A 24,247-nucleotide genomic window follows, 5' to 3' on the forward strand; every position below is an offset into this window, starting at 1 on the left:
TTTTAGCCAGGTTTGTGAAACAGAGCACATCTAGGTTATGATCAGTGATCATATCATTTACAAAAAGCGCTTTCGTAGAAAGGGACCTGATATTCAGTAAGCCAAGCTTTATCATTTGTTTCTCTGTATTATATACATTTTTTATTTGTTGAACATCAATTAAATTGTTACTCATAAATTGGTTTGGACGTTTTTTGTATTTTCTAGTTCGGGGAAGAGACAGTCTCTATAGTGTGATATCTAGTTGAAAAAGTCTCTATGTGCTGAGAATTAAAACTTCTGTGACGTGAGGCGGCTAGCAGACGGTTGGTTTAGCCAGTCTGTCTGCTTCCTGACCTGGACCCCAGTTAGTCAAGTACGAAGTCTAAGACTATGTGCCATATTTCTAGAAAGAAGAGTGGCACCACCCCAGGACGGATGAAGACCATCTCTTTTCAACAGGTCAGGTCTGCCCCAAAAACTTGTCCAATTGTCTATAAAACCTATGTTATTCTGCGTGAGTTGAACTCAAGAACTCACGTCAGTGAGTTGAACTCAAGAACAGATTAATGTGATTCAATCAAAAAAAAAAAAAAATTGTGAACGATTGAGTCAGTGAGTTGAACTCGAGAACTGATTACTTTGATTCAGTGAACCAATGAATGTATCATTGAAACAGCAAATTGAATGCAAGAACCGATTTGTGAACCAAAACTTCATGCAATTTTCTGAATTAAATGATTTATTTAAAAGATCCAAATCAGAAGAGTAATTCTTTCATAAATCAGACATTGTGTAACGAAGCCAACGAGACGAGAGGCATGCGGATCCATGTGCGAGCTTTATTACAAAGGCGTGGTCAGAAAACAAGCAAGGGTCAAGCAGTGGCAAATGGGTATATCACAGGCAAGGCAAGGAGTCATCCAAAACGGGCATGGGTAAGTCGACAGTAAACAGTAACCAAAGGGGCTAGACAAGAGAGGTAAATCCAAAACATAAGCAATAGTCCAGGCAGGGGAAAACAATCCGAAACAGGCTAGACTAAGACTATCAAAACTATCAGGGGCTCTGTAGAGTAGCTAAAGCTAGGGGAGCGATAAGCGCATACAATACTCGGCAGCAGGGACGATTCTAGGATTTTCATTTTAGGGGGGCTCAGCCCCCAATGAGGGTATAATAATAAAAAATAAATAAATATTTACAAAAATATTGATTGAAAATTTGTACAAAAAAAATATATATATTGTAGAACCGTTCAACATGAATTCAATTCAAATAATAAAAAATATATTTTTTTAAATTAATACAAAACACACACACAATGTTTCAATCTCTGTCAATCACTCTGATATGCAATTAAAATGAGTGCACTGACTGAGTGCTGTCGGTCACTGTCTTTAATCATTTCTATGCATAACTGTATGGTAGTTAATGCCACATGCACTGTAATATTGTTTGCTATATTGAAAGCTAAATTTTCAAATGAAAATAGCAATAACGTGATCGTTATAAAGTATGCGTTCATATGTGTTAAGGGCTTTCGCTGAAGGAAACAGCTGTGGTGTGATGAGTGGTGAATGCAGCGAAAACTTTACAGTAGATTGGAAACCGATTGCTCTCCCATGACTTTTTGTAAACTGTATTTATGACAAAGAACTGCATAGATGCAGATATTATAACAATCTATCGATAAACACACACCTTGTCTTCTCCTCTGCGCCACCGCAGTCTGTGGATTGAAGAACGCGCAGAAAGATGGGGAGGAGCCGAAGTCTGCTGCCGTTTTCATTTGAAATTTAAAGGGAAAGAATCGCAAGATTTTTAGGGGGGCTGAGCAGAAATTTAGGGGTGCTAAAGTTTTTCATGAATTATGACTTAAATCATCATATTACTTCAGAAGTCTTGAGATTTATTTAGTCATCTTTAACAAATGTAATCTGTCCTAGTGATACTAAAAGTTGTATAAATTGGTGGTGAAACAATTTGGTGATTAAAGCGTGACCAGGATCTCTTTAAATATTCCTCTTTTGTGTTTCATCTTGCAGGTTTGAAGCAGCATTTTTGTACACATGAATTAGTTTGTAATAAGCACAATTACTCATCAGAGGATATAAATATTCTTTCGCTCCTCTTGTGTGTGTTTGTGGAAGTGCTGTTTGCAGCTCTCTGTGTCTTTCTGGACGTTAAGAGCAGAGCGGGGTGTTCAGCATCGCGGCTTGTGATGAATGGATGTTCTGATTTGACGCAGACTCTGCAATCGCTTTCCTGCTGCGGTAGTGTTGAAAGCCGCTGTGTTCTGAAGGACATTCAGGTGAAAAAAAGAACATTTCCCAGCTGTTTTCTCGGCTCTTCAGCCCTTCATTTGTCTGCGTGCTTGAAAAACACGGTGTGTGGCTTGTACATGTTCATGCAGCGTATTTAAAAAGCATTTTAGAGCTATTTTCCAGCTAACAGCCATCCAGCACAAACGAGAGTCTCAAATCAAACTCAGCTCTGAATTACAGTTTATAAAACACTTATATACACCATTACAAACACACAAAAGTGTCGTGCACATGCCACTTCAGATTTTTAGGCCTGTTAATCAGTTAAATATATAGCAGATATGCCAACTTTTGAATTTTTTTTTACATTTATTAAATTAAACATATATTATATTATGTTATATATATATATATATTTATTTATTTATTTATTTATATAATGATAATTATAATATTTTTTGTTAAATAGGCAGCTGTAGACATTTCAATGCAACTTCCAAAAAATTGCATGCTTGATTGAATTAAATTGCAATATACATTCATGACATACATAATTGTTTACAAAAAATTTTTTTGATTCGTATTTTAATATTGTTATTATTTATATTTTATATTCATATATAACTAATTATTTATTGAATTAATTTTCTTTAATTTTAAATTAACATTTTCATAATAAGAATTATTATTATTATTATATCTATAATTCTTTTAATGATTACAGAAATATAATGAATTAAGTGACACTATGCTTTCATTAGGTGGTGCTTAGCGGAACGTCCTCCAGGAATGTGCTGATCCACTGGTCTGGAGGTTGTTAAGAGTGTTAAGAATGATAAATGAAGTCTTTTGTACGTTCGAGGGTACTAGAATGGCTGAATTCACAGTCTTTGGTGTGTCAGTCTCTCTGAATGGCAGCTCTTATCTCGGGGGGTGATGGCTGGACTGAGCCGTTATTTGCCCGCTGTCAGTGCCGCTGGCCCTTTACGGCCCACAATCCTCTGTCTTCACTTCCAGGGCATTGATAAGGGTGTTCAAACAGCGAGGATTGACTCCTGAGCTTCTGCTCAAACACAGATTCAAATCATATCATGATCAAATGAGTTATGAGATTCCTGCTGGTCTGACCTCAACTACCATTTCATTTTCAGCTAAGAGAGCTACATTAATAAAATGACAGTCATGGAGTGCATAACAGGTGAAACGTATTTTTAATAAACACATTTAACTTTCATTTATCCAAACATGATAATGTGGATTTATTTTAGGTATGGTTTGTTCAGTTTTTCAGAAAGTCTCTATAAGCTTGGCTATCATTTCTATGTGGCTCGTGGTACAAACTGGACTTTGATGAAGGAGCTTCTAGAGGCTTCCATTTTCCTCCCATTTTTCTCTCTCATTCTCGATTAGTCCGATGAGTCGTTTCATTCTAACTGCTCATTCATCTGAAGGAAAGAGAAGAAAGCCACTTCACTGCACTTTCAGCGTGTTCTGCTGGTGAGCGGAGTTAAAGTCCTTCCACAAGCATTTTTATTCTTTATATTCATGATAAAAACCTTCAGCAGCTCGTGCCATCTGCTGCTGAGCACAACTCGCAAGTCCTCAGAATCGCTGCATTTGTGATAAAATATTTGCTGGCCTTATTAATCATTCAGATGGGGTAAATTTAAGGGGTTTTTTTAGTGTTCACAGGCGATCTGAAGCTCAGAAAAGCCATTTCTGGGTGGGTGTGTTTGAATATGAGTTCATCTAATACTCCAAACAGCATATGTTTGTGAAGTCTAGAGTTCAAAATGAATCTTAAGTTAAATGTTTGAGAATTCTAGTCTTCTAATTAGATCATAACTCAATTTACTGAGATTTCAGAATGAATATAGAGACAACTGTCTTGAGAATTCTAGAGTTCTAAAAGAACCTATACTCAATCATTTGAGTTATCATTTGAGTATTGAGTTCATAACTAATCAATAGCCAATTGTCTGATAATTTTGTAGTTCTGGAGTTCAGGGCAGATTTAGGGTCAATCGTGTCAGTATTTAAGAGTTTTGTCTGATAAATTGTTGAGGTTGTAGAGTCAGTCATTTGAGAAATTGTACAGTTCAGAGTGAATCCAGACTATTGTTTGCATATTCTAGGATTCAAAACAAAGGTAGAGTCAATTGTTTGGGAAATTTTAGAGTTCAGAGTGAATCTACTTGATCGTTTGAGTATAGTATTCAGAACAGATGTAGAGCCAATCATTTGAGAAATTGTAGGGTTTAGAATGAATCCAGACTTGATCATTTGAGTATAGGGTTCGTACCAGATTTCAGAGTCAATTGTTTAATAAAATGAAGAGTTCAAAGGGAAAATTCTAAAGTCCAGAACAGATGTAGACTCAACTCTTTGAGAAATTGAAGCGTTTAGAACAGGGTGTCAAACTCAGTTCCTGAAGGGCCACAACCCTGCAGAGTTTAGTTTCAACCCTAATTAAACACCTGATCCAGCTAATCAAGTCCTTCAGGCTTATTTGAAAGCTACATGGTATGTGTGTTGGAGCAGGGTAGGAACTAAACTCTGCAGGGCTGTGGCCCTCCAGGAACTGAGTTTGACACCCCTGGTTTAGAATGAACCCAGGCTCAACCATGAGTATTCTAAGGTTCAGAACAGATGTAAAGTCAATAGTTTGAGAATCTGCAGTGTTCAAAGTGAATACAGACTCATTGGTTTAAGTATAAGATTCAGAACAGATGTAGAGTCAGTTGTTTGGAAACATGAAGTTTGAGCATTCTAAGATAGAGAACATATGTAGACTTAAGCATTTGATAAACTGAAGAGTTCAGAATGAATCCAGACTCAGTCGTTTGAAAATCTAACGTTCAAGTTGAATGGGTTCAGAACAGATGAAGAGTCAGTCGTTTGAGAAATTGTATTGCTTAGGCTACAATGAATCCAGACTCAATGATATAAGTTTTCTAGGTTCAGAACAGATGTAGAGTCAATCATTTGAGAATCTGTAGAGTCCAAAGTGAATCTAGACTCAATCGTTTAAGTATAAGATTCAAAACAGATGTAGAGTCAACCATTTGGAACATTTAAGAGTTTGGAATGAATCATTTGAGAAATGTAAGAATTTAGAATTAATCCAGACTCAATCATATGAGTATTCTAAAGTTCATAACAGATGTAGAGTCAGTCGTTTGAGAATCTGTAGAGTTCAAATTGAATCCAGACTCAATCGTTAGAGGATAGGTTTCAGAACAAATGAAGAGTCAATCGTTTGAGAAACTTTATTGCTTAGAATGAATCCAGACTCAATCATATAAGTATTCTAAGGTTCAGAACAGACGTAGAGTCAGTCATTTAATAAATTGTTCAATACAGACTCATTGTTTAAGTATAGAATTCAGAACAGATGTAGAGTCAGTTGTTTGGAAATGTGAAGTTTGATCATTCTGAGATACAGAACAGATGTAGACTTAAGCATTTGATAAACTGAAGAGTTCAGAATGTATCCAGACCCAATTGTTTGAGTCTTCTAAGGCTCAGAACAGAGTATAGGGTTCAGCACAGAAACCAGTTGTAGCTTCCAAACTCTATTGTTGCATATTTTAGGGTTCAGAAGATATGTTTAGTCAGCCATTTTAAAAATGAAAATTTAGTTCACAATTCAGGTCATGTTCCTAAAAACATGCAACTTTACTTTATCATCTGAACCGTCTAGACCAGCAGCAGTCATAGTTTCGTCCCGGTCAGCTCAAATGTTCTGCTCATCTGCGGTCAGCAGGGAAAGTTGTATCCTCTACACATCCAGATTTATGATGGCTCAATACACACTCCAAACCACACACACTCTAAAGAAATTAAGACCGTGTGACTGGACACTGAACTGGACTAGACAGCTTTGTCATGCAGGTCCGGTTAAATAAAACTTTCTCCATCAGCATGCTGTGAAGTATAAGCAGTACTACACACAGTGCACTGATATGCTGTTTGTTTCCTCTTTTGCCCCATGGCTTGAAGTAACAGATTTCTCACACCCTGATTGTACACTTTAAATCGAAGATCTTGTTATCCAGACATCTGCTGTAGGGGGTTTTATTCAAGTGTAGAGGAGATTTTGCCGTTTCAAAATCTGAGGTCATCAGATTACAAGCACTTTGTAAAGTTTTTGAGTATTCAGGCGCTTCTGTCTGTTCTGCCATCGTTGGCTTTAATGAATAAGTCATCAAGGCCAGTTGCCGCTGAAAAACAGATACTCTTTATGCTCTATACCACAAGAATTCAGAATTATAAATTGTAAATTAATATTGTGGTTCTGTAAGGCTGTCTGTCATCAGGTGTCGTGATATTCTACTTGAATATCCTGCTAAATTTAGTCCAGGGGTGTCATGAACCGAGACAGTCGGTGTCTGGTTTGTTGATGCGTGTCTACAGGTTTGATAAAACATCTGAACGACTTACAATACAAGTTCAAGCAGAAGCCCAGCTGAGTATTTGATTGCTGCTGGTTGAAAAAGGCCATTTATATGCCAAAGAAAGCATTGATAGAGCATTTGATGGATAGAAAATCATAAGATTCGCTTGAAATGTTGTGAAAAAGCCAGGTCAGGTTGAACTTAAGGAATTCAGTGAATTGGATTTCCGAAAGCACAATTGATTGTACCTGACTGTCTGCAGCTCTCAGTTCTCAGCGGATGCCTACAAGTGTGTCATAGCAAAAGTTTCAAATCTGGTCATGTATAGGATTGTAACTTTTACAAAAATTTTCATGACTACTGAAACTATACAGTGGTGTCCAAAATTATTAGAACACTAGTATTTTCACCAGCTAAAAAATGGTTTGAAGTCAGTTATTTCTATCTTTTGCTGTAGTGTGTCAGTAGGAAATAACAGTTCACATTTTCAAACATTCATTTTGCCATTAATTTTAATAATCCAGTGTTTGCACAAGGAGTCTGACAACAGCCAGTGCTCCACACAGAGATCTGATCTGATCATCATCGTCTGTCTAGAATGACATGAAGAAACAGAACAAACTGAGACAGACTAAATCCAGAAGAACTGTGGCAACGTCTCCAAGATGCTTCAAGAAACCTACCTGCAAAGCTAGAAATAACAGACTTAAAACCATTTTTTAGCTGGTAAAAATACTAGTGTTCTAATAATTTTGGGCACCACTGTATATGTGTGTGTTAGATAGATAGATAGATAGATAGATAGATATATAGATAGATAGATAGATAGATAGATAGATAGATAGATCGTTTGAAGGTATACCAAATTTCTTTCTGTTTAGAATTTAGGAGAATCTAATACGGTAAGTATTAAAAATGACATTATGAAGCTACTTTCACTCAAATCCTATTTCCGCCTCCTACATTGCAGTTTTCATTTAGAAAAATGTGCTTTATTACAGTTGCACACAGATACAATTGAGCTTTTGAAGGCCTCTGTATAACTGATATAAACAGCCACATAGAGTCCAATGTGACGCATCACATTCTTTACGCATTAAAAAACCCAGAAAAAACTAAATTAAATCATTACTCATCACTGGTGGTTGGAGTGCAAGTAATGGTTATTTCTCTGCCTGCTGTTGAGGATGTGTTTTGGGTGGGCTAGGAGGGGGATTCGATTCATGTCTCCATCACATTAGAACTCATTACCGCTGCTTTACCGCTACAGCGTCAGGAAGCATTGTGTCTATTGTGTGCAGCTCTAGAGCAGAACTCCATGTTCCATCTCCTGTGTTAGTTAACATGGCCGAATTCAGACTCTTGGTACATTAAAATTACCAGAAATCACTTCCATTCGGGAATAAACCTGAAGTATGATTACTGTAAGAATGGACAAATGTGGTTTTGTTGATGTGAGATATTTTCTCTGAGTATTCAGATATGTTTTTCATCTGAACATTGGGAGAGAAAATGAATTAAATATGACACTGTTGAAGAAGCTGCTTTAAAGCTGTAGTTTACAAAGCTGATCAAATTCAATTTAAACAGATACATTTACACTATATAAAATGTATATATAATATTGTTTTTTTTGTTTTTTCAGTGAATCATTTGTGTTTAAACCTGAGCAGATTGATTCACTAAAATAAATCAAACTTTGAAATGTTACATATTGCACCTAAACGAACTGGTTCACTTGAAATAAACTTGAACAAACTGGGAAAAGGGGAAAAGTCAGAATTCAGAGTTTATATCTTGCAATTCTGACGTTTTTCCTCTGAATTTTTAGTTTACGTCTCACAATTCTGTTTTTTGTTTTTTTTGTCATAATTCTAAGTTTATCTCAATTCAGACTTTTTCTTTGAATTCTGAGTTCACATCTCACAATTCTGTTTATATCTCGCAATTTTTTCAAAATTGCACAAAAGTCAATCTGTCTGTCTATCTATCTATCTATCTGTCTGTCTGTCTGTCTATCTATCTATCTATCTATCTATAACAACATGGTGGAAACTGGCTTTCATAGATGACACATGGTCCACAAATAAAGCTCTTGTAAGAAAGCTCCCTTCTTAAGTAAAGAAATGGTGAAAAACAGACTTTCTGAGTCATCTGTCTTCTCCTTAATAGATTCATCAGCAGTGTCATTGCAGTGGTGAGTTTGATCAAGTCTTATAGAAATATATTTCATGTAAAATGCTCTGACAGAGAGTCCTGACAGAATCTTTGGAAAGGTGTCACACACAATAAATGCCCTTTGAGAATGTAAAATGTGGAGCTTCAAACAGACGAGCATGAGAGCTTAGAGCACAGCACGGCTCCTGTCAGGGAGAAAGATTTCAGAGTTTTTAGGTAACAGTAGAGGATGTCATTTTTTTTCCCCTGAACATGGCCACGCTAAGGCAGGTGTTCAGAGGGAGTTGAAGTCAGCTGTGAATAGAAATGTTTCTGCCCGGAGGAGGAGGGCAAGAGGCCAGCGGGTTCTGGCTTCAGACACGCTGCTGTTGTTACTCACCCTTCCTTGACTCTTAACCCCGCCCACCATCTCCTGCTCTAGTTCTAAGCCCCGCCCATTGCTCCACCCCATCTCATCCCTGCCTGCCTCTGTTTCCATCACCTTGCTTCTGCTTGTTTTAACCATTTAGATGGTTTGCAATAAATCACACATTAAATAACATACTAGAAAGTAAAGTTTGTATACAAACTTTGATGGTGACTTTACAAAGCATAGTCTGAAATTTTAAAATCTTATTAAAAGTTTGAAGGTTTTAAGCTTGAAGTAACTTTAAGTTTGAAGTATTTTTAAAAGCTTGAAGTTTAAACGATGGATGGATGGATGGATAGACTGAGACTGATAGATGGATGGATGGATGCAGTTTCTACTGTATTCTGGGTAGTTATAGGGTGTTTTTATAGATGGTTGCTAGTGTGTTTTATCACATTAATAACAATATTATAATATAATATGTTTGGTGATTCATTTTGATTCATATACATATATGCAGAGCTGGGTAGATTACTTACAAATTGTAATCCGTTACTGATTCCAGATTACATGACAAAAATTGTAGTCAGTAACGTAATCCGTTACATTACACATTTTAGGTAATATAATCAGATTACTTTTGGATTACTTTTAGATTACTTTTGATTTAACTCGTTTATCACATTAATTTAAATGGGATTATCTTGTACCATAATGATGTAAAAAATGCAAAGAGTAAGAAAATGTGTTCCATTCATTGCAATTACATCAAGGTTTCCCAAACTAGGGTTCGTAACGGAACATTTTTAAGAAATTTAAAAAATCTTGACTTTTATGTCACAGTGCAGGATAGTCCCTACTGAGGGCTTTGGATTGTGCCATCCACCATGACATCATTTCCTGTGGCTCCAGACTGGTTAGTCATATTTACAGCTGAGGTGATAGCCGAGCCATTGAGATGAATGAGAATCTAATAGTAAGCTTCCACCCACACAGCCTGACAGCCCAATCAACACTCCCCTGCTTGTCTGTAAGCCCCGCCTCCAGCCCCGCCCCATTCCATTCATGAGTGCCAGGCTCTGAAGGCCGCCTCGCCACACAGCTCACTGGCAAGATTAGACTCTATTGTATGGAGAGTGAGCCGGCAATAGGCCTGTCAGCTTTCTGCGCCCAGGGAATAATTATGCTTGGACTGATAGATGGCCGTAACTGCGGAAGAAGAATGGAGTAATTCTCATATGTGCCCTACCGCAAAATGCCGGCGGCCATTAACTGGAATGATGGGGAATTAAATTCTCCGCAGTATTTTAACAGGATCTCATTTGCAGCGGAAAGCCGAAATATTGCGGCGTACCTCTCAATTGTGTCATTTGATTTCAGCGGCCTTTGAATGGTACTTGGTGTGTGGTAATCACTCTCCTGTGCGTGACACAGGGGACAGCTGGGAGATCAGAAATGCTCATAAGGCTGTTGAGTAATTAAAAGAGATCCAGTCAAATAGATCAATGAGGATGTGGTGTGTTTACACGGGGTGTGTGTCTGTTTAAAGGGACAGTTCACCGTAAGAATGAATATTCTGTCATTATTCACTCACCCTCGTTTCATTCTAAACCCTGTATGACTGACTTTCTTTTGCAGAAAACAAAAAAGAGAATTTTAATGTAATCCAGTATGTTTCATGCATTATATTTAAAGGAATCACCCAAAAATGAACATTTGCTGAAAATGTACTCACCCTCAGGCCATCCAAGATGTAGATGAGTTTGTTTCTTCATCAGATTTGGAGAAATGTAGCAATACATCACTTGCATACCAATGGATGCTCTGCAGTGAATGGGTGCCGTCAGAATGAGAGTCAAACCGCTGATAAAAAAACGTCACAATAACTCACAAGTAATGAACACCACTCCAGTCCATTAATTAACATCTTGTGAAGTGAAAAGCTGCGAGTTGGTAAGAAATAAATCCATCAAGATGTTTTAACTTTAAACTGTTGTTTCTGGCGAAAATACCAGTCCATAATCTTCCAGTGAAAAAGTCCATCTCCTGTTGTCCTCTCACATCAAAATCCACCCTTCATATTCATTTAGATCTGTTTTAGACTGTTTTGGCTTGTAAACAGTGCTTGATCCATGCATATTTCAGTAACACTTTATTTTGATGGTCCCTTTTGAACATTCTGTTGACAGTAAGACAGTAAGTTGAAAACGTCTCGATGGATTTGTTTATTACAAACATGCAGCTTTTTGTTTCACATGATGTTAATTGATGGACTGGAGTGGTGTGGATTATTGTGATGTTTTTATCAGCTGTTTGGACTCTCATTCTGACGGCACCCATTCACTGCAGAGGATCCATTGGTGAGTGATGTAATGCTACATTTCTCCAAATCTGTAAACAATAAAGAAACTTAGGTTACATCCTGGATGGCCTAATGGTAAGTAGATTTTCAGCTATTTTTTATTTTTGTGTGAAATATTCCTTTAAGTCTTCTTAAATCATACAGCTGTTTTGTGTAATTAATTTAGCTTGTTCACAGAAAATCTTGACATTTGCTCTATTGCATGACCTTTGGTCGTCGTAAATCAAAGTTATTGGGCCACACATGCATTCTGACTAACAAGAACTCAAGAGCTTTAATTTCCAAGTCCTAAAACATCTGATATCCTGATGCGTTTAATCGTCTCTGTGCCGACTGATCAGAGAGCATCTTCCGTCTGTAAGAATGTTTATGACTTATCTCAGCATTAGATTAAACTCCTTTCCCGTGAGGATTCGTGTCAAGTTGAGCAATAACTCAAAAGCTCATTAATTAGTCTTCCGTTTGATTGCTTTTCCAATATCCAGAGATCATGGTTTGGCTCTTAGCACGCCACTCGACTTTTCGACACAGCAAACAAGTAAATTTATGAGTCCATAATTGCTTCTTTGATCTTATTGCGGGTCACAGGTTCATTTCCGCATCAGGATATGGAGAACAGGATATTTTCAGGCCGGAACCTCTGTTGTAAATGGCTTTGTGAAAATTGTTTCTTTAAAAAGAAAATATTTTGTCAACCCTTGCTCCAAGCTTTTGTTTCATTTGGACTCAAATCAGAGCTGTAATTTTCCCACTCCTTTTTAAAAAGAATCAAAATTAGTTTTCACTGGAAAGAGAAAAAAATGTTTTGTAATATTTCATTTGTTTCTAGCATATATTAGATTATAAAATATATTTACATAAATATATATATTTCATCAGTTTTAGTAACATTTTCTAATATGTTTTGCCCATTTAAAAAATATATATATTTATCTAAATATATTTATGTTGTTTAAAATGTATATTTAAAATAAGCATTTTGCATTTACAATAAATGAATTTTCAGATTGGAAATACATTTTCTTGCACATTTTAGCATTTGAAGGTCTCAAAATATTTTAAATTTGAAAAATATATATTTTTCTTTAAGCCACACTTTTTACAACATATATTTAGCATGTATTTGACATATATTTTAAAAACCTTAATAATTTCACCTAATAATCTGGCTTTTGGAGTTTTAGAAGAAATCTCAAACTGTGTTCATATTAATTTTGTAGCTCAGCAAGTTAATAACTGCAAACTCATATTCTTAAAGAGCAAAATATGAGACATAATGTATCCTCCAAGCTGCGTTTATCCATCATTTATCAATCTTTTTCATCTTTCTGGCCTCCCATGTTGCCCTCTTAAACATGGTGCCACTGGGTATGTGCCCAAATGCCCATATGGTCAATCCAGTCCTGCTTTTGTTCTTTCAAACCCATTCAGGCTATTTTCACAGATGATTTAGTTGTAGTCTCTGGCTTGCTACCACAGTCTTCTGTTTGAAAGCAGCATGCATTTTCATTAACTTTACTGTTATAGAGTGTTTTGTGCAACAGCTCTTTATTTACTAAGAAAAAAGCTATACTTCTCAGCATTACAATGAGATTTTCTTTCATTCACGTAGCTGAGAGTGAGATATTGATACCCTGTTGAACTTAGCATGAATTTCCCAGCGCACATTAATGCCAGTTGACCTAGGAACTCTTGTTTGTGAAGCTAAATGGGTGTTTTAGCTTCACAAAAGCCCCATTTAAACATTAAATTGTCATTTGGGAGAGCAGTAACCCTTGTGTAACTCTAGATAGATTGCTAATCCATTTTTGTCCTGTGAAGTTAGTGGAGAACATAATGATATCTCGACACTTTGTAATAAACAAGTCTTGGCATTATATAAATTCTGCACATTCATGGCTATTAAAAATACCCACCGTGCAGGGAGCTGCAGTACAGGAAGTGGCTTTGATGATGTGTGCTGGTGGGATTCAGGTGGAGATGAAGCCGCAGCGGGAAATTTGCTTGGAAAATGAAGGGTGGCCGAGATGGTCTCGCAGCGTGTGTGCGACTTCTGTATTACGCACCTTGCGACCAATCAGAGAGGGGAAAACTCTAATTGTGTGGCCGAGAGGAGACAAAGCGACCCTCCCAGCGGAGGCAATCAGTAACAGTGGACACGCAAAGCAGAGCCAATCAAATGGAAGGGTTATGAGTTATAATATCGCAGGTCTCATTTAAAATAGACTGAGTGCTGTTAAACCTTGAGAAACGGTCACATCTGTTGCAGCCATTTGAGGATTCATGTAATGGAGCTTAATTTAAAATATATACGCGGATGCATTAATAAAGGCTTGACGCTGAAATATTTCTTGGGGGACTTTATTATGACTGCTTTCTCGACAGCAAAAAAGATTGTTTTGGGTCACCGTGAGGTTGTTAAGTTGCTCTAAGGGGTTTTTAACATGGTTGCTAGGGTGGTCTGTGTGGTTGCTAAGGCATTAAAGTCTGTGACATTCTGCGGTTCGAGTATTTGCTTCAATGTAAGTCTATAGGATTGTCACGTTTTATCATCCATCAGGTGCAAGTCATTAGTGGGTGTTTCTTCAACTTGGGGCTTGATTTTTTTATTAAAAAGAAGAAGAAAAAAAAACAGATTTTGGTTTGTGTTGTTTTACTCTCAGATATTAGATCTTGAATGTAATCATTTATATTTTTACAATAAAACTAGTACTGTCAAACGATTAATCGCGATTAATCGCATCCAAAATAAAATAAAAAAATTGTTTACATAATATACGTGTGTGTGCTGTGTATATTTATTATGTCTATATAAATACACACACATACATACATGTATATATTTAAGAAAAATATGTTATGTTTATATATTAAATATATTTATCTGTAATGTAAATATAAATATATTCATGTAAATACATGTAAATATTTTCAAAATATATACTGAATGTGTGTGTATTTATATATACATAATAAATATACACAGTACACGCACATATATTATGTAAACAAAGACTTTTATTTTGAATGTGATTAATCGCAATTAATCGCAATTAATCGTTTGACAGCACTAAATAAAACCAATTAAAATATGAATTTCTATGTTTAGAATTTTGATACATCTAAATAAAAAATCCTCACAAATGTCCCTCATTTGTCATTTTCACAACCAACAATTTTTGCCCCAAATTAATCTTGAGATGAAATCTGAGATGTGATGTGTGAAGAAAACAAAGTAAAATCGAGGTAAAATAGTCACAAAACTAAGGTAAATATCACCTGTGAGCAATGTTTATTGTGTTTCATTTCCAGTGAAGCTATAATTTTGTCCAAAATATCATTTAATGCTGTGAAATAAGCAAAGACATCATCCATTTTGTTCCAAAAATGTTTCAAATGCATTTCCACCGCAGAATGCTTTAAAACAATATTTGGTGGAAATTGTACACTGTGGTGAAATTACATTTTTAAGACTTTGTCTTACAAGTCCATTGGAACAAAAGTCCCTGCCCTTTTTCAAAATTATTCAAAAGTGCCTCTCTCAGACAAATAGCAATGATATTGTAGTCAATGAAACAAAATGCATTTGAATTCAAATTAACATGACCATGTGTACAAAATGGTAACTAATCACTCAAAAGTCGGAAAATTCCTGTTTATTTTTACATATCTGACAATCTGAGGCGTTGCTATGGGTTGCGTGCATTTTGCTTGACTGACTGATATTCCACAGTCTGTTCAGAAACCGAGGCTCTCGAGCCATACATGGTTCTTTTAGTGAGTGAGTCGACGGAAGGAAAAAAAATTAACCAAACAATATATTTTTTTTAATTTTCATAAATCCATATATTATATATTTTAGAATATTTCATTATTTATCAATGCCCATTTGTCATGTATAATACACCAACCAATCATGGTCTGGCACAAGTTCAAATTTCATTAGACAATAATGTGAAGTGGACATTTTCCTTTCTTATTCAAAAATCGGTTGAAAATTACATGGGACAGACAAGCTTATTTGTGGAGCAATCTCGATCTGCGGTTTGTCTCATTTTATAAATTAAATTAGCCTACATCGCTGAGAAAATGGATGCTAAATGACTAAAAGCACGGCACAAAACCGTGCAGCACCAAAAGTTGCAATAATGCTAAGCAGTATTCTATTCACTTACATTTAGGCAATGTATGATGCACCATTTACTATTTCATGAAACTATCATAATTAATGAAGCCCAAGTGCCACCTACAGGTCTATTATATGATGTGTAGGCTGGCGAAATGGTGACATGAAAGGACTTTATGTTACCAATTTTGATAATTATGCAGCATTATGAAATTGTCTTATGCTCATCAAGCCTGCATTTATTTGATCAAAAATATAGAAAAAAGCTGTAATATTGTAATATTTTTTGGAACCCGGGATACTTTTTTGGGGTTCATTGATAAATAATCAGCATTTAAGAACAGCATTTATTCAAACTAGAGACAATATCAATCTTTACTATCACTGTTTCTATCAATTTAGCAAATCTTTGCTGAATGAAAACTAATTTCTTTCAAAAAAAAAAAAATACTGATCTCAAGCTTTTCAACATATACAAAAGTTATCTTTTAAATAAATGCTTTTTTTTTTTTTTTTTTTTTTAATCAAAGAATCCTGAAAAAAGTACCACAGGTTTCCAACATTGATAATAGGCTAAATCAGAATTGCATAAAATGTATTTTAAAGTATATAAAAAAATTTCATAAAATAAGTGCAGGTTTGATGATCATAAGTGACTTAGTACTTATAAAAATATAAAATTGTATCCAAACTTTTGAAGTATATATATATATATATTTTTTTTTTTACATTGCCCCTAATTTACATTTGAGCCCCTGCCCCTGAGGATCTCTCTGCACGTCCCTGGAGATACATTTCAAATTAACCCTCAGTTTGACTTAGAGTACCAATCGTGATGTTTATCAGCAAACGTGGCTAATAAATGAAATATAAACTCTAAAATAATTAAATCCAATGAAATGCACCAATATACTGTAGCATTGGTCCTGAAATATTCTCTTCTGCTTTGTTTTTCTCATTGCAGTTTCATCTGTTCTGGGATTTTCCACTGAGGAGACATTAAGACAGGGGAATGTGGACGCAGGAGAGAACGTGTCTCCATCTCCTGCACGATTCCCTGTGAACCAGCAGCCTCCATCCTAAAGAGCAGAGAAGCGTTTACTGCCCGTGAGTACAACTCAGCCTCTCCTACAGAGCGAGTGATTTGTGTTTCTGTGATGTTATGTAAGTGCTGGCACGGTATTTTTCCTCAGTATACTGCCGTCTCCTGCAGCTACACTTTAAATCATATTAAAGCCAATGTGCCAGAAAAGAAATAGAGTTGATTTCGGAATAAAAGAGGTGCCGCATTGACAGTCTGTGAGAGAGGTGAGTGATGTCAGCATATCTGACAGACAGCAGCTTCCGTAGGAGTTTACAGGGGTTCGTCTGAAGCGTTTAGGGCCACCAGGAGACGTCCAAATGTGTCCGCACCCACAAACCCAGCCGGAGCAGAACAAACACGCCCACTGACACGTATCAGCTTCAGATGACACACCCACGGGTCGTTCGCGCACCGCCAGTCGAGCTGTAATCTGATTGGATGGCTTTATGTAATTCATGGTTCATGGTTTTAGTGGTTTGTCCTGTTTACAAAGTACTGGGTGGCTAAAATGACCATTTCTGAGGAAAAGTCTGAGAAAAATGTGGGATTGTTTGCGCTTTTTCAGTTTTGAATTCTGCAGACAGCTTTGTTGATGGGTAAGAAATCAATTTTGTTGTGAATTTGTGTGTTCTGTTCAGTTCAGAGAGTCTATACATGTATTAACATTATATCGGCCAAACTGATATTGTCAGCCATTGAAAACCCTATTTCGGTTAACTGCTAACCCAGATAGCACACGTACGTCTGCAAGATGTCTGTTAAAGATCTTTTGATCTGGAAAGCATCTGCTGTCTACAAACGTCTTTCAGATGTCAGTTTTACATACATTCTAAATCATAAACATCTTAAAGACGTCTAATAGACGTCTGTTTGACATCTAAAAGGAAACATCCTATAGACGTATTGCAGATGAGCAAACACTCTAAAAAAAAACAACCCAAAATGTCGAATAGTTTCCAAAGCATATTTTAAACTGGATTTAACTACATTTAATGTGTTTACTATCCTACTAGCCAGTTGCGATTAAAAAAAAAAAAAAATGAATGCAGACTCAGTCTCCATGTAGTTTGATAGATTGTCAAGAATTAACTTTTGTATTGTGAGTTTGTGAGAGAATGAATTTTGCTTTACATGTTGATCTTGCTGTCTAAACCAACACAAGCATTATACTACATTTATCCGTACGTTAATATGTTAAGTATGCAAAAAATGCTTCAAATTGTAGCGTAGATGCTACGACACATTTTCAATTTCTCCATTGTACCTGCAGTCAAGAAAGAAAATGACCTTGTAATCACATTCAGATTTTGCGATTAATTGTGGAAAATGTGTATCTTGTAGTAAATTTGCGTACCTTCCAGTTCAGAAAGTGTACATCTCGTTTTAAAATTGCGTCAAAACCTAAATTATATTGTAGATGCTATGACGTATTTCAAACTGGATGTAATTACTAATCAGATGAAATGCTAATCGGTTTATATGTTAATTCTCTTTTTGAGAAAACAAAGAGTTCGTTATAAGACTACATTTTTTTGTACATTGATGTTTTAAGATTGCAACAAAACACCCTGAATTGTAGCATAGATGACTAGACAACTGTGTGTACTATCCTGATTAGCGATTAGTGAGCAGCAATGAGCAACAGCCAAAAAAAAAATGTGAGAAACACAAAATTAGACACAGCTTGTAGTTTGTTGGTAGATTGTGAAAAGTTTCAATGTAAGTGAGTTTGCGTGAGAATGAATTTCGACATTGTACCTGTAGACATGGAGGAGATTAGTCTTGTAATTGCAGTTCATATTTTGCGATTACTTATCAAGTGTGTGCTCATATGACAGAAAACAACACAAGTGACTTTGGAGCTAGAATGAGCTGCTTTGTGGACTAGTATTTATGCTGATAGTCAAAAGTCTGGCTATGCAAGACTGTTTGAGTTTTATTTGATGGACTCTTTTAGGTCCAACATGCTGTAATGGTTATTTCCATGTAATTGGTTGTAAAATAGTTTGCTTTACGCTGAGCTGTTTTTGTGCCTCCGTAGCTGGTAGAAACCATGAGGTAAAAAGTATCTGTCCAGAACAGCAGGATAAATGAACCTTGTATTATTTTGGTTTGTCATTTTGAATGATAGCGTATGAATTCCAACCCATAAGCCAGGATTTGAAAGCCATATCTGTGTGGAAACATTACAGCCCTGCCTCTCTCTCTCTCTCTCTTTTTTCCTCATCTTGCTTCTGTTCGCCATCATTTATCGTGACTGTGTGGAGAAGAAACCAGGCTGCAGTAAAGCTGACGGACGGCATTTCGCATGACTGAAGACAAACGACACGCTAGATTCTGCATGTATGAATCCCTTCCTCAAAAAAACAGGGAGAAAGGTAGCAGCTCAATTTCTGTCTGAGAGTGAGATGAGATGGCTGGGCCGTTTTCTCTCTCTCTCTCTCTCCTCTTTTGAAAGATGTTTTTTGGTGCTCAGAGTCTTGTGGATGTTCTAAGGAGCTCCATTTTCTCTTGACTCTTCTGTCAGATCACACACCATAAAAACATCCACTTAAATTTATGCTAAACACTGCCAGCTGAGTTCAGGTTAAAGAAATACGACAAAAATAATAGAAAGCATCTTGAAGTAAAAAAAAAATCATATACTGTATGTGACTGCCAGTGATGGGAACAACGGCGTTATAAATAAACGGCGTTACTAACGGCGTTATTTTTTTCAGTAACGAGTAATCAAACGAATTACTTTTTCCCCGTTACAACGCCGTTACCGTTACTGACAATAAAATGTGGCATTACTATATTATATTATTAGAATTTAATTTTTCAGTCTATCTAAATCGATGCGCAGTGTAGCTGTATTTGACGTACCATAAACTCTAGTGTGAAGGCGCACGCCTCGCCGTCGCTTTCTCTCACATACACGCACGCAAAGAAAGATACAGACCAAGAGAGTCTTTCATAACATGCAGAATTGACGCGCTACATGTAAACGATATTCTTTGTTGTATTTTCCTGTCAAAATAACGGAGTTCCTTTGGAATTCTTCAGCTTTTAAGAACTGCCGCTTTCTCTGGTAGTGGGCGGAGCTAATGTGCAAACGACAATCTTATTGGCTGGCGCTCACCTATTATCGTCCCTGTTTTGATTTCAGCAAATCAATTCGAGTGAACGCAGACAACGTGATTAATATTCATGAACCCAGCAGCTCATTAATCCTTAGTGCGTTTTATATTGATGACAAATATGCATTCATACTTGGTTATTCTAATTACTAAAGTTCTATTATCATATAATATTAAATTATTATCATAATATTACATTATAATGCTTGACTGACTGATACTAAGTGTCAGTAGATAAATAGAGTAGATTAATGTACAATGTTTTATAATAATAATTTATTCTTTTTAGTGTCCATTTCATTAATTTAACATATTTAATATTGGGGCCATCCAAAGTTATTTGACATTTGAATTTTTTTTAAAGTAACTCAATAGTTACTTTCCCTGGTAATTAGTTACTTTTATAATGATGTAACTCAGTTACTAACTCAGTTACTATTTGTGAGAAGTAACTAGTAACTACAACTAATTACTTTTTTAAAGTAACGTGCCCAACACTGGTGACTGCTACTTTGCCATATGAACTAAACAGGAAAATACATTTTTTCTCTTGAAAAAATCATTTGAATAATTTGTTATATGCTTTAGTAATAATTTTATGGTGCAGTACTGTAAAAAACCATGTCGACTGAGGTGTAAGAAATATTAACTATTAATTTATATTTAAATAGTGACCGATTTATGGAAGAAATTATACTGAGCAAAACATATGTGTGTTTCATAGTAAAATATTGGAATAAAATAAAACAGCATGAATACAGAGAAATTATTGGTTTCACTTTATTTTGATGATCCCTTTAACACATTCTGTTGTCTATAAGTAACGTTGCACCTACATATGTGACCCTGGACCACAAAACCAGTCTTCAGTCGCTGGGGTATATTTGTAGCAATAGCCAAAAATACATTGTATGGGTCAAAATGATAAATTTTTCTTTTATGCCAAAAATCATTAGGATATTAAGTAAAGATCATGTTCCATAAAGATATTTTGTAAATTTCTTACCGTAAATGTATCAAAACTTCATTTTTGATTAGTAATATGCATTGCTAAGAACTTCATTTGGACAAATTTAAAGGCTTTTTTCTCAATATTTAGATTGTTTTGCACCCTCAGATTCCAGATTTCAAATAGTTATATCTCAGCCAAATATTGTCCGATCATAACAAGTCATGCATCAATGGAACGCTTATTTGTTCAGCTTTCAGATGATGTATAAATCTCAATTTTGAAAAATTGACACTTAAGACTGGTTTTGTCGTCCAGGGTCACATATGTATTAACTCTCACTAGAGTATTAGTAGACTGGTAGGGTTAGGGTTAGAAAAAGTTGACATATACTTGCAAAGTTACTTATAGTCAGTAGAATGTCTGTTGGGAGACCATCACAATAAAGAGATAGCAGAAAATAAGCAGACAGTCTACTAATATTCTAATGAGAGTTGGTTGACATGTAGGTGCAGCGTTACTTACTGTCAACAGAATGTTCAAAAGGGACCATCAAAATAAAGTGTTACCAAATTATTAAAATTGTTGATGCAAAAAATTGTCCTTTTTAACCATCCATCCATTCAGTCAACCAACCAACCATCCATTCAACCAAACAGCCATCCAACCATCCAAACGACCATGTTTGAGATTTATGAAATTGACTTGAACACCTGTATATCTTATTTTCTCAGAGTTATGTCCAGATTCAGATTTACCAATCTATAGACATTGTATATACTGTAAAAACATTCTGTGATTGGTCGTATCACGTGTCAGTCAAGTGGGTGGTTCTTGGGGCAAATAAGCGGACCAGATTTCATGTGAGACTAGGGCTAATGTTACTGTCAGTAATGTGTGTATAGCCTTGTCAGGATCGACTGGTAATATTCATACAAAGGCAGATGGTTTCTGTGCAGTGGCTCTTGTGTGATTTATTAAAATATCTGCTTTTTCTGACAGCTGAACTTCGCTGCTCGCCTACAATCAGAGCAAAATGAGATCAGAACAGCACTGATGAACAGCGTCATTTCAACCCCTAACACATACAGAGTTACAAACACAAGGTGCTGATGCATGCTGGGAACCACTGCAGATCTCTGCTGAAAGAGCTGATTGTAATTGTTAGAAAACTCAAGCAAAAGACACCCCGCTCGCCTGTGTTTATGCATGTGATTAGTGTGTGTGCGACTGAAGAAAGAAGAAAAGAGTAAAGGTTGAGAAACTGAGCGGTACTTTGTGAATATTCATATGAACGTTTGAATATTCATGTTCATGAATCCATGCATGCTTAATGAGATAAAGAAGTGTTTATGCTGCCTCACAGTAAATTTGACTGTAATCTGAATGTCCTGTGTTGTTGAATAGCTGCCGTTGAGATATAAAACCATCAGAGGTGGAAAAATGGATTTCTGGAAGCATGTGTGCTGGAGAAAGATTTGGTGTAATCTGCGTTTAAGAGGGGGACTTGTCGTCAAGGTCAGTCTTTTTCCTCTGAGAGGCGGCAGTGTGAAGACATTTCTCGGGTGGTGAGGGGGCTGCTGGGAAGGAGATTTGTAGCCGGTGGTGAGGGGAACGGAAAGAGTTTGGAGATTATGCCACACATGCATGAATCTGGAGGGTGGTAATGTGAGCTGGAAAGGGAAACCGGTGACCAGACCTCTCAGAGAATGCACCCCACGACCATGTTTGCTGAAGTAATGCTTAAAAACAAAATGAAAATGCTCTTTTGGAGCTTGGGAAACTTGGAGATATCATTTATGTTTCATTGAGGTGTCGACTGTTTCACAAATTAAGAATTTGTTCCCTCATTTTAGTTAAAGGGATACTCCACCCAAAATGAAAATTTTGTCATTAATCACTTACTAAGATATTTTAGATGAAAACCGGGAGGCTTGTGACTGTCCCATTGACTGCATAGTAAATTGCACTGTCAAGCAGAAAAGTATGAAAGATGTCGTCAAATGCAGTCAATGGGACAGTCACAAGCCTCCCGGTTTTCATCTAAAATATCTTAAATTGTGTTCCGAAGACGAATGAAGCTTTTACGGGTTTGGAACGACATGGGGTTAAGTGATTAATGACAAAATTTTCATTTTGGGGTGGAGTATCCCTTTAACTAAAATGAGGGAACAAATTCTTAATTTGTGAAACAGTCGACACCTCAATGAAACATAAATGATATCTCTTTTAAGTCGTTGCCATGAACTAAAAATTTGCTCCTTTGCTTCAGTAAACTGGGGCCACGAATTCAAAATGTGTTCCCTCATATTAGTTAAATAGTGGCCATGAATTTAGAGTTTGTTCCATCGTTTAAGTAAATTGTGGCCACGAATGAAGAATTTATTCCCTTGTTTTAGTTAAACCCACAAATTAAGAATTCAGTCATTTGTTTAAGTAAATTATGGCCACATTGTAATAATTTGTTCTTTTGTTTTAGTAAAGTTTCAGTAACTAAAACAAGAGAATAAATAATAAATTGTGGCCACAATTTAACTAAAACAAGGAAACAAATTAATATAATGAAAAAATTCTTAATTCATTGGAACAAATTATTCATTTGTAAAAATAAATTTTTGCCAGCATTTCATCCATAGAAATGAATGTGAATAGCACATAATTTGGTCTTGAAGGTAATTGAAGAGAGATCTCTGAGTTTTGGCAAATCTGAGCTGCCTGTGACATTTGTTGAGATCTCTTTTCAAACATAGTAGGGCATTTTTCTGAGAAAAAAAAAATCTTAGGTGTAGCTTTGTTTGCTCTCCATTTAAACGCACTGATTTATAGGTGAAACAATTGAGATATTAATGAATAATGTGATTTTTCTTCCCTGATGTGCCACATTCAAACTCACTTGCTGATTTAATGTGCCAAAATGTGCATAATTTTTGTTGATGTAAAATGCAAAACACTCTTGTTGGTTTTCATCATGAAGCACTTAAATGCTAAAATTCGTTCTGAATTGAATTAGGTTACAAATCACCGCTGTCAGTAATTCAACAACAATATGCTGACAAACAGTTTGTAGTTTGTAGGTTCTAGACTTCCAGAAATTATAATTATAAATCTGGGATGGATCCAAACCATCCTGTGACGGCTTTAAATATCCAGGTTTATAAATATCCTGCCTGAAAATAGACCCATACGTGAGATGTTGCTAATCATACGGACATTATGGCTGAGTGTAAATGAAGCCAAAGCAAAGACACACCATTATTCAAGCAGATACGTGATTACATTTGCCTACAATGGCTCTGTCATGTAGGAACAGAATTCCCAGTTACCTCCTCGGGTCACAAGGGAACACTGACTCGATCTTTCTTATGGAAATCATTCAAGTGGTAATTCCAGATGAGTCCAGCTGATTAGTGCAGCCGCAGGAGGGGCCTGTGGGTAAA

The 24,247-nt window shown here is 36.1% G+C and overlaps 1 protein-coding gene across 2 annotated transcripts in view; it reads left to right on the forward strand.

Annotated features, from left to right (window-relative positions):
• The window catches only part of lingo1a (leucine rich repeat and Ig domain containing 1a), a 90,338-nt gene that overhangs the window by 34,400 nt on the left and 31,691 nt on the right, over nucleotides 1-24,247 (forward strand). For both annotated transcript variants that reach the window (XM_058766716.1, XM_058766717.1), the window contains one exon: nucleotides 16,620-16,762. The gene's annotated coding sequence lies outside the window, so the exon portion shown is untranslated. The remainder of the gene's footprint in view (nucleotides 1-16,619; nucleotides 16,763-24,247) is intronic.

This window comes from Onychostoma macrolepis, chromosome 25 (assembly GCF_012432095.1).
Source record: "Onychostoma macrolepis isolate SWU-2019 chromosome 25, ASM1243209v1, whole genome shotgun sequence".
Taxonomy (NCBI): Eukaryota; Metazoa; Chordata; class Actinopteri; order Cypriniformes; family Cyprinidae; genus Onychostoma; species Onychostoma macrolepis.